This window comes from Branchiostoma floridae, unplaced genomic scaffold (assembly GCF_000003815.2).
Source record: "Branchiostoma floridae strain S238N-H82 unplaced genomic scaffold, Bfl_VNyyK Sc7u5tJ_1574, whole genome shotgun sequence".
Taxonomy (NCBI): Eukaryota; Metazoa; Chordata; class Leptocardii; order Amphioxiformes; family Branchiostomatidae; genus Branchiostoma; species Branchiostoma floridae.
This window is the reverse complement of record NW_023365769.1, coordinates 142137-153922: the sequence shown is the minus strand read 5'-3', so window position 1 is coordinate 153922 and position 11786 is coordinate 142137.

The following is an 11786-nucleotide window of genomic DNA, read 5'->3' as shown; positions in this document are numbered from 1 at the left end:
TACTTTGCTTAATTCAGGACTAATCGGGAGAGCTCGAGCCTTAATTATGTGGAATATGCGAATTGTACCTGAGGATAATGACGAAAAAGATATTGCATGCAAACATAACATGACAAAATAATCTCCATTTCTACGGAGCTAATAAAGCTCGGGCACAGACAAGTGCATGGTTCACTGCAACTTCAAACTTCGAGCAATAGATGTGTCGACAAAGATTTTCTTGCGGACGAATCTACCGGAAGCAAGTGTAACATCTGCACCACTTCATCCCACTACCTTCCTTTCCACTTCACACACTTGCCGCGGAAGTAGTCAGTTATAGCATCAAGTAATGGTGCCGTAGGAAGTGTTTCAGGGCTCTTAGAGCGGAGATTACACACCGGTAGACAGCGAGGAAGTCTTCATCAGCCCACAAGGTCGTATGGAAACCCAAAAGCTGCTCATGATAATTAACTCCGTGGGCGCGCAAATCATCGGAAGGGGCTCACGCAGCAGCCAACGTGCCCACACATGTCAAGTTCGCCAGAGCTGTTTCTGTATCCTACACCACACCTGCACTGCAGTACCGTTTGTCACGTACAGATTTAATCAGGAGAAGTTCAGTGTCAACGGTTAGTGGTAGAAAATGGACATTTGGTGCCGCTTCTATCATAATGGTACCAAATGATGGCTGATTTTACGACATGCGGAAAATGAAACGTTCGCTGAGGACGTCGCATCGTCTATCTTACTTCTTAGTCCACACTGATTTAATTCTACCGACGACATCCTCTGGAAACCCTAGAAATATAGTTTCTACCAGACTGACTATGTTGGCTATTAATCACGGAGAGAATAATTTGCCAGGGGAATTTTGATACCAAAGGAGTTGGCCGACCGCGCAGAGGAAACATGAACCTTGGCGGGGACTGGCTCCCCTGGCCAATTTCCCGATTGTTTTTGCCGAATTGTACGATATGATCCCCGCACCCCCGTAGGAAGGCCTGGTGGAGTAGCTATTGAATAACAATAGGACGAAAGACATAAACATCCAGCAAAAATTTTGTTGAAAAAAAACCCACAGGAATACAAAGTTGGAAACACAAATTTAACCATAGCACGCGGCGTAAGTCAAACAAGAAACAACTCCTTATTTGTGTATCAAAGGTAGGTTGAGGTTGATCAAAGGAGTTAGCTGTAGGCTGTCTTCTTATTTTTGCTTTTCAATCTCAACATTCATTTCCCTATCAACATATAAAAGCCAGGATCTGAGTGACAGTAGGCCTGACCCGCTTCAAATCCACCATATACTTCAGCTTGCATTTCTTTCCTTGTTGCTGAAAAGCCAGCCCTGATAGAACATCTTTGAACTTATTTGGGTAATATTTGCTGGCAACCAACATGGATGGCATACTACAATATGGTCTCCGTTGGTCAATATTGACCATCATGATAAAATCCTATTCAGCATAATGAATGGCATCCCATCTTGTGTACTTCAATATTCAGCAGGTAAAACGTTACCGCATAAAGTTGTATGACAATCCTACTCATGCTAGCCTTTTAGGGGCATAATGAGTTGGCAAAGTCGAAGAGGTAATCTTTTTAGGAAAGTGTAGAACTGAATGTGATCCATAAGATTAAATCAGTTTGGCCATACTGTCAAAACCTATGCTGTTGCGTTCGTCAGAGATGAGACAGCAGGCACAAAATGCATTAGCCTTGTGTGCTAGCGTCTGATTAGTTCCAATTGAACAGCAATGATTTGCACCTACTATTGAGATTGCAGGTAATCATGAATTTAATTGGATTTTGGCACCCTTTGAGCTTTCCGCCGCTTGTATATGGCTTCGAGGCACGATGTAGATCAGAGAGGTTCAGTCAATGACGTACGCGTAATCAGGAAGTCACGACCGGAAGACTGGGAGAGAAAGTAGCCCGTAACTATTTTAACGATAGTGTAAGTGCAAAAACGTGACTGCGCCATCAAGCTGAAAATAGTATTCTACCTGAAAACAAGATCCCTCTCAAACAAGATTTCTCAAGTGTCACTGACGAAAGACACAGGATGGTTGTCTCAGACGTCTGACCGTTTCCAAAACATATCCAGTTGCTTGAGTACCTGTTTTTTGGCGTATTTTATTACCTGGATGTCTAACCTCCATCGACGAACCTTATAATTTGTACTCATTTTGAAAGCCAACAAATTAAAGAGGGTTTTTTTCTTTCTGAACAACAGTCTAAAAGCCAATCGTTATCTTCCTGATGGGCCCTTCTTAGAGCATTTCTTAAAATGATCTATTTGATTTTTTTAAATTCTAATATGAATTGCAGTTTACATCTTCAACATTCGAGTACAAGAGACATATTGTATATAACTTTGACTCAGAGCAATTTTCTTTATGGATTGCTAAGCTAAAATCCTCACCACCTTTATCTTTACTTTCAAAGACTGTGAAATACGCGCTAGCAGCGGATAAGTTGCCCGGTTGACTGCATTGAGCACCACATCTCTCCAGAGTAACTGCACTTTTATCCAAACGAACACCAGAGACCTATAGGTCACGACCCTAGCCGCACTCCTGAGGAAAAAGTTAAGCATAACGGATAGACTCATCCGCTAAAGATAAACTTGATTAACGGTAGTTTCTCAACGCATGCCTTGAGTGACGATCTTCAATGGATAAGAAGATGATTGCTGGCAATCCCATCGACTTACCCGCTCATGGGCAAATGGTGTACGTTCCAAGAATATATATTATGTGTAGAAGAACCTTCTGGTAATGAGAAGTAATACTTCCACGCAATATTGCCTCCTGAACAGAGACTAGTCATTTGTTATTAGTAACTTAACTTGATTGGGATTCGTCCATAACAGTAAGGATGGAAGTGATCTTCTGTTAGATCTTGAGAAATGTTGAGCAGAAAACGACACATATATCATGTGCAAACTCAACTATATATATTTAGCTGGTGGTAAAAGTTATCATCGTCACGTAACTTAACTTGCTGGATCATGGAGATTCGTCCATTACAGTAAGCTTAAGGATGGAAGTGATCCTCTGTTAGATCTTGAGAAATGTTGAGCAGAAAACGACACATATATCATGTACAAACTCAACTATATAAATCTAGCTGGTGGTAAAAGTTATTATCGTCACGTAACTTAACTTGCTGGATTATGGAGATTCGTCCATTACAGTAAGGATGGAAGTGATCCTCCGTCAGATCTTGAGAAATGTTGGGCAGAAAACGACACATATATCATGGACAAACTCAACTATATATCTAGCTGGTGGTAAAAGTTATCATCGTCACGTCTACTTATTTCCCATCCCTTTTCTAAAGATAAGACCTTAAGAGGCTTGTCTTGTCAGTGATGAAGTGGCTTGTAGCCTGCCTACACATAGAGAACGATAGGCTGTGACAGCCATGCGAGGAAGATACTTTGTTCTTACGGAGGTAGGGCAGGTCAACGCGTTCCTATTTTTTTTCATTTGCCAGCCTTAGCGTCAATCAAACAGGCATGATCCCTACACAGCCTGTTGTTGGAAATTTTTTACCCAAGGTCATGAAAGATCTAGAACGCAAAGCAATTGACATAGAGATGTAAGGATATTTCTAGCATGCTAAATTTACGTCTAGTACATGTTATTCTTCTTTTACTTACCATTTGCTAGATGAACAGACCATGCCCTCATGGCATGGTTATGCAAAAGGAGTTTTGAGAGGCAAGAGTCAAATGAGAGAAAAGGGGAATTCTCAAAGTGGACCGATGATGTCTATTGTTCACAAACTTTCAAGTCGCTTGCAAGCCTCAAAATTTGTACGTGACGTTCTACAACAATGACGAAGCTAGAGTATCAATGCACGTACAGTAGTACTCACTTAAGGTAAATATGCATCACAGTTTTAAGCGATACTTTGAATTGCGCATGCTTATCTAGCTACCATATACGGCTCGTTCTCATTTAAATGTCGAAATGCTGTCGCCTGACTTAACGGCTTGATATGGAGAAACTTACAGACAACATCACTGGTTCCTTCATTTTTCCATAACCCCTGTAATGTTTTACAAAAGATGCACAACAACATTCGTATTGGTTGATGGCTTAGATGGTTATTATAGCCACGAGTCGGATTTCACACCCTAAAAAATGGCTGTCGCCTAAGAAAAAACGAAGAATTGAAATAGTAGCCAAAAATGTAACAATTCAGTTGAGAATAATTGTTCGGCAGGTGAAACCAGCTACCAAGGCCCTCTGCCCGATCACGTCAGATCGCTCCTGTCACTGATCTTGGAGGCTGTGTGAGGTGGTTTATGCCTGTCGCCAGATTCTGTAACAAACGTTACCACCACGAGTACGATGGTTGCCACGGTTATATTATCCATATATAAGACTAGAAATGACCATTTTTGTGACGCTGTACAGTTTTCCTGGCTTCCTAAAGAAACAAGAAAGGGTTGTTGACTGTTATTTGTATCCCACCTTGCTTAACAAAATGTTGTTCAGAAATGACTGTAACAAACGTTACCATTGTTCGATGCTGTCTAAGCTTTCTATTTGACCTGGTGTAAAAAAGCTGCCCACTTTTCAAATGTTCCTTGGGACATCCACTTAAACCTAAATGATGTAGTCAATAAGGTAAGTCCTTTAGAAGAAAACAGGATAAAGTTTACTGTTGTAACAAACGTTACCGATAACGTTTGTTACCCGCCCTGTAATGTATTACCAATGGGACCGAAAATAATAAGTTGCCATTTTTTGGCTATGGTTAAAAGAGGAATTTTCCTAAACAGCCAGGTAGTTTTCACTAAAAATAAAGCCGATTTATTTTTCGACCAAAAAAGCGCCATTTTCGACATTTCAATGAGAACGAGTGATACACGTACTGCCTATCTGAAACGGATGGCATTAGCCAATGATATAGATTTGAGGGATGCATAAAGTGGCATGCCGCCTCGCCAGATAAAGTCTTGTTATTCAACTATTTAGACGGACAGACGCAGCGTACTGGTAAATTGTACGTGATTGTCACATAAAAATCGTCCTGTAAAGAGATACTATCACTAACTTTGCAATCCGATCATATACGCGGCTTCAAACAACCCACCTTTCCTGGCAAGTTGGAAATTACTGCAAATTTACATCATTGGTAGAAAAGTCACACTCAGAATGAAATCCAGCAATCGGACTTTCCCCCAGTTGAACAACCGATATCACCTCGAAATCAAATGGAGAAAGATCAATAAAGTGCAATCAGACCCATTCAAGGACACAGAGAGGATAATGGGTCTGTTTGAGGGAGGGTCTTTTTAGCGAATGCCCACAAACGCCCACTCTAGAGAAGTCCGCGCTGCACGAATCTCATTTTTTTTGCTTGGAATATGTCCACGTTGTGCTCCCATGTATTAATCCTGAGTTTCAAGTCAATCCATTGACCCGAAGTGACATAAATCAAAGTTTTCCATTCTCGGTGGTCTTTTTAGCGAACGCCCAGCAAAATGTCTTTTTAGCGAATGCCCACTATATCCACAAAAATATCGGCCGTCGCGCAACGACACCTAAACCTACCGCCACAAACATGTTCAAGATGGTGTCCCATTGATGTGTACGGAGTTTCCGTGCTTTACAAGCATTTTAAGTCCCTGTTTTTGGTCAAAATGTACGGCGACGATACTACCATACTTTAACTATAGCAATTCAAAATGGCGGGCACTAGTCATGTGACCTCCTTGCGGGACTGTTCTATAAGTATCGCGGGAGGGACTGTTGTAGCATAGCTTCTCATACAACCATTTTAGAGTGAATTCTGAACAAGATTTTCATTTCATAGTGCTATCATCTGACTGATATTTACAATGTGGTCATTTTTTCTGTGCTATTATTACCCAGGTTTGAGGAACTTAGTGCAAATTTGGATATTGATTCACCTCAGTGCCCAATTAATGTACAAAAGGCTCAGACACATTAGTGTTATAAACCTGAATAGGGGCAGGTAACCAATACTGGAAAAACATAGCTATTTATTATTAACAATACTATTTACATTATAATAATAACTCTTCACCAAACTGGACTTTTCTTATCTTTATTTATCACAGAAACATTGTTACAATGAGGATTTGATTAGATGAGTATCTGTTACAGTGTGTACAAACTTATTTCAAATACAAAAATGTATTTCGTTTCACTTCCTAAATATTTTTAAAGTATTGGAAGACGTTGACACATAAACAATATTAATTGCATTATTTATGTGCAGTAAAATGTGACCACATGCTATCAATAGCCTAATAAAATGTTGGAACATGGCGCAAGCGGGCTCCTCTTCTGAGTACAGAAAGGAAATGTTTTATAACATTTAGTTATGACGTAGAAAATTTCAATTGTAAAATGTACCTTTATTAACATTTACAAACAAATTGTTTTTTTCTCTTCTTAATAAATGACAACAATACAGGTAAGTAAGGTGTGTTTCCTTTTATAACAGGCCAGGTAAGACGTCGTACAGGTAAGTAAGGTGTGTTTCCTTTTATAGCAGACCAGGTAAGACACCGTACAGGTGAGTAAGGTGTGTTTCCTTGACTACAGACTAGGTAAGACACCTTACAGGTGAGCAACGTGTATTTCCTTTCATTACAGACCAGGTAAGACACCGTACAGGTGAGTAACGTGTAGTTCCTTTGATTACAGACCAGGTAAGACAACGTACAGGTGAGTAAGGTGTGTTTCCTTGACAACAGACTAGGTAAGACACCGTACAGGTGAGTAACGTGTATTTCCTTTGATTACAGACCAGGTAAGACACCGTACAGGTGAGTAAGGTGTGTTTCCTTGACTACAGACTAGGTAAGACACCGTACAGGTGAGTAAGGTTTGTTTCCTTGACTACAGGCCAGGTAAGACACCATACAGGTGAGTAACGTGTATTTCCTTTGTTCACAGACCAGGTAAGACACCGTACAGGTGAGTAACGTGTATTTCCTTTCATTACAGACCAGGTAAGACACCGTACAGGTGAGTAAGGTGTGTTTCCTTTTATAACAGACTAGGTAAGACACCGTACAGGTAAGTAACGTGTATTTCCTTTCAGTACAGACCAGGTAAGACACCGTACAGGTGAGTAAGAAGTGTTTCCTTTTATAACAGACTAGGTAAGACACCGTACAGGTAAGTAACGTGTATTTCCTTTGATAACAGGCCAGATAAGACACCATACAGCTAAGTAAGGTGTGTTTCGTTTTATAACAGACCAGGTATGACACCGTGCATGTGAGTAACGTGTATTTCCTTTGATTACAGACCAGGTAAGACACCATACAGGTGAGTAACGTGTATTTCCTTTCATTACAGACCAGGTAAGACACCGCACAGGTGAGTAAGGTGTGTTTCCTTTGTCTATAGACCAGATAGGGTATTACACAGGTGAGTAAGGCGTCTTTCCTTTGCCTATATACCATATAGGCCATTATACAGGTGAGTAAGGCGTCTTTCCTTTGCCTATAGACCAGATAGGGTATTATGCAGGTGAGTAAAGCAACTTTCCTTTGCCTGTAGACCAGATAGGGTATTATACAGGTAAGTTAGGTGTCTTTCCTTCGCCTATATACCAGATGGGGCATTATACAGGTAAGTAAGGTGTCTTTCCCTTGCCTATATACCAGATAGGCCATTATACAGGTAAATAAGGTGTATTTCCTTTGCCTATAGACCAGATAGGCCATTAAACAGGTGAGTAAGGTGTCTTTCCTTTGCCTATAGACCAGATAGGCCATTATACAGGTAAGTAAGATGTCTTTACTTTGCCTAGAGACCAGACAGGGTATTATACAGGTGAATAAAGCAACTTTCCTTTGCCTATATACTACCATATAGGCCATTATACAGGTGAGTAAAGCGTCTTTCCTTTGCCTATTGACCAGATAGGTATTAAACAGGTGAGTAAAGCAACTTACTTACCTGTATAATGCCCTATCTGGTCTATAGGCAAAGGAAAGACGCCTTACTCATCTGTGCGGTGTCTTACCTGGTCTGTAATCAAAGGAAATACACGTTACTCACCTGTATGGTGTCTTACCTGGTCTGTTATAAAAGGAAACGTACCTTACTTACCTGAATGGTGTCTTACCTGGCCTGTTATCAAAGGAAATACACGTTACTCACCTGTATGTTGTCTTACCTGGTCTGTAAACAAAGGAAATACACGTTACTCACCTGTACGGTGTCTTACCTGGTCTGTGAACAAAGGAAATACACGTTACTCACCTGTATGGTGTCTTACCTGGTCTGTAATCAAAGGAAATACACGTTACTCACCTGTACGGTGTCTTGCCTGGTCTGTTATAAAAGGAAACACACCTGTATGGTGTCTTACCTGGCCTGTAGTCAAGGAAACACACCTTACTCACCTGTACGGTGTCCTACCTGGTCTGTAATGAAAGGAAAAGGAAAACACACCTTACTCACCTGTATTGTTGTCATTTATTAAGAAGAGAAAAAAACAATTTGTTTGTAAACGTTAATAAAGGTACATTTTACAATTGAAATTTTCTACGTCATAACTAAATGTTATAAAACATTTCCTTTCTGTACTCAGAAGGGGAGCCCGCTTGTGCCATGTTCCAACATTTTATTAGGCTATTGATAGCATGTGGTCACATTTTACTGCACATAAATAATGCAATTAATATTGTTTATGTGTCAACTTCTTCCAATACTTTAAAAATATTTAGGAAGTGAAACGAAATACATTTTTGTATTTGAAATAAGTTTGTACACACTGTAACAGATACTCATCTAATCAAATCCTCATTGTAACAATGTTTCTGTGATAAATAAAGATAAGAAAAGTCCAGTTTGGTGAAGAGTTATTATTATAATGTAAATAGTATTGTTAACTAGAGTTCAACGAACCCATCTCTTCGCCAAATAATCATGTCTTTATTTAAGACTTTAAGGTCTTGTTCATGTATTACTAAATAGCAAATGACTGCCTGAACTATGTTCCTCACAAACACACAGATATTACCAAAAACCAGACTGTGACCTGACAGATGACCTGGTAGCATCCCTGGTCAATCAGAATTTCATGCTTGTCAAAGACTTTGTCCCCAGTGTAAGGGCGTCCAGCTCCAGCAAAACATCTGTATAACAGCTGTGTCCATAGATATAGGTCAAAATGAGATATATAGAGCACAGTTTATTTCTGTTAATAAGTTTTGCTGCAGTACCTTAGGAAGCCGCTAGGGGGGCCACTATCATATATATTATCTTCGATCTCCTGACCCCTACCCACCTACCAAATATTATCAGGATTTTTTCAAGGCTTCTCGAGTTATGCATTCCACAAACAAACGGACGCACACACTCGGCCCGCTACCGTCCTAACGGAAAATGCTACGTCAACTATTTTCGAACACAACCTTCCTTTCCGCAACCGCTACTTTAATACTAAATATCATGAAAATCCATATACAGCTTCTTGAGTTATATGCTGTTGGAATGGATTTATGAACTTTCCTCATTAATTATGCAAATAAGCTACTGATTTGCATAATTAGTATTACATTGTATAAGTCATCACTCATTCTATCTACATACTGAAAATCCTGATGATCCGTTTACATGTTCTCGAGTTATCCTCGTCCAAAGTTTGAACGGAAATCGGTGTCTGCAGTTCCCAAAAAGCCGCTAGGGGGTCTAAACTCACAGCAGTTACTCTCTGTTCCAAGGGCTATCTACCACTCAAAAATCATGACCACAGCATGTCCAGAACACGAAGTGTCAAAATTAAAAGTTTTGCTGCAGTACCTTAGGCAGCCACTAGGGTGCCCATTATCGAACTTGACCTTCGTTTTCCTAACCCCCAGCCACCTAACAAATATAATCAGGATCCATTCAAGGGTTCTCGAGTTATCTTGCATACAGACAAACGCACTTACATACAAGTCCTGCTACAGCACCGTAGGTAAGAGCCAGGTAAACCATTTTCGCACTTGACCTTCCTCTCCAAAACCGCTACACACCTACCAAGTTTCGTGAAAATCGCCCAGCTAGATTTTGACTTATGCTGCCCAAAACAAACCGCAAAAAACATACCAAGCTCGCTGCAGTACCGTAGGAAAACGCCAGGTAAACCGTTTTCAAACTTGGCATTCCTTTCGACAACCGCTACACACCTACCAAAAATCACAAAGTTCCATCCACAATTTCTGGAGTTATTTGCTGTTGACCTACATACAGACCCAAGTCAGCAATCTCATACTCTTCTTGGCGAAGAGAATAATAAATAGCTATGTTTTTCTAGTATTGGTTACCTGCCCCTATTCAGGTTTATAACCCTAATGTGTCTGAGCCTTTTGTACATTAATTGGGCACTGAGGTGAATCAATATCCAAATTTGCACTAAGTTCCTCAAACCTGGGTACTAATAATAGCACAGAAAAAATGACCACATTGTAAATATCAGTCAGATGATAGCACTATGAAATGAAAATCTTGTTCAGAATTCACTCTAAAATGGTTGTATGAGAAGCTATGCTACAACAGTCCCTCCCGCGATACTTATAGAACAGTCCCGCAAGGAGGTCACATGACTAGTGCCCGCCATTTTGAATTGCTATAGTTAAAGTATGGTAGTATCGTCGCCGTACATTTTGACCAAAAACAGGGACTTAAAATGCTTGTAAAGCACGGAAACTCCGTACACATCAATGGGACACCATCTTGAACATGTTTGTGGCGGTAGGTTTAGGTGTCGTTGCGCGACGGCCGATATTTTTGTGGATATAGTGGGCATTCGCTAAAAAGACATTTTGCTGGGCGTTCGCTAAAAAGACCATCGAGAATCGAAAACTTTGATTTATGTCACTTCGGGTCAATGGATTGACTTGAAACTCAGGATTAATACATGGGAGCACAACGTGGACATATTCCAAGCAAAAAAATGAGATTCGTGCAGCGCGGACTTCTCTAGAGTGGGCGTTTGTGGGCATTCGCTAAAAAGACCATGCGGTCTGTTTGAAAGGACCCATTTATTGAAATCACGTAGGGACCCTGTCCTCTATAGTTCGTTTAGGTCGAAAGCGTGGATAAGTTGCCTTGTATTTTGACCATCAATGTTTGATATAAAACGTCAAGTTGTGCTCTTTTACTGTTTGATATTGATACTTGTGAAATATCATAGTCATTGGATTATTGTCTTTTTCAAATTGCTCATAATTTAACGTTGAAGATAATTTTGACCAAGATGTCTTAAAGATTCGCCCCCGACCGTAGGGGGAGGTTAGTTCCTTTCGTGACCAAGAGAGATAACTCTCCCGAAGGTGCATCTATGATTAATGGACTTGTCTCTCAGACGACAGAACTTTTCCTCAAGATCGATAACCTTGTTGGCGTGAACCGCTGATCCCTTACACATCTGCGAACCGGCATCCGTTGGACGACTTTGAGCCTCCCATAAATTACGTGCAAACATCACAGTCTGTCTTCATTGTGAATTCATTTTCAGTCCTCCTAGATCCTGTGCGTCTTTCTTTGCCAGGCTGTTTGCGACGCCACGACTAGAGCTGTTCATTAGAGCAAAAACTTTAAGATGAATTATTTATGACCTAAACTTAGCTGATTCCTCAAGCGTGATCGGTTCAACCATCCGTACGTTGGTTCGTACCAAGAATTTAAATGGTTTAAGATATAACTTGTTTTGTCATCTTTCTTTTCTTTTTGTATGTGGCCTAAAAAACCGAGAGGTTTCAGTGACAATAGTTGGTAGAATCTATTACCGTTACAGTAACTAATTAATCA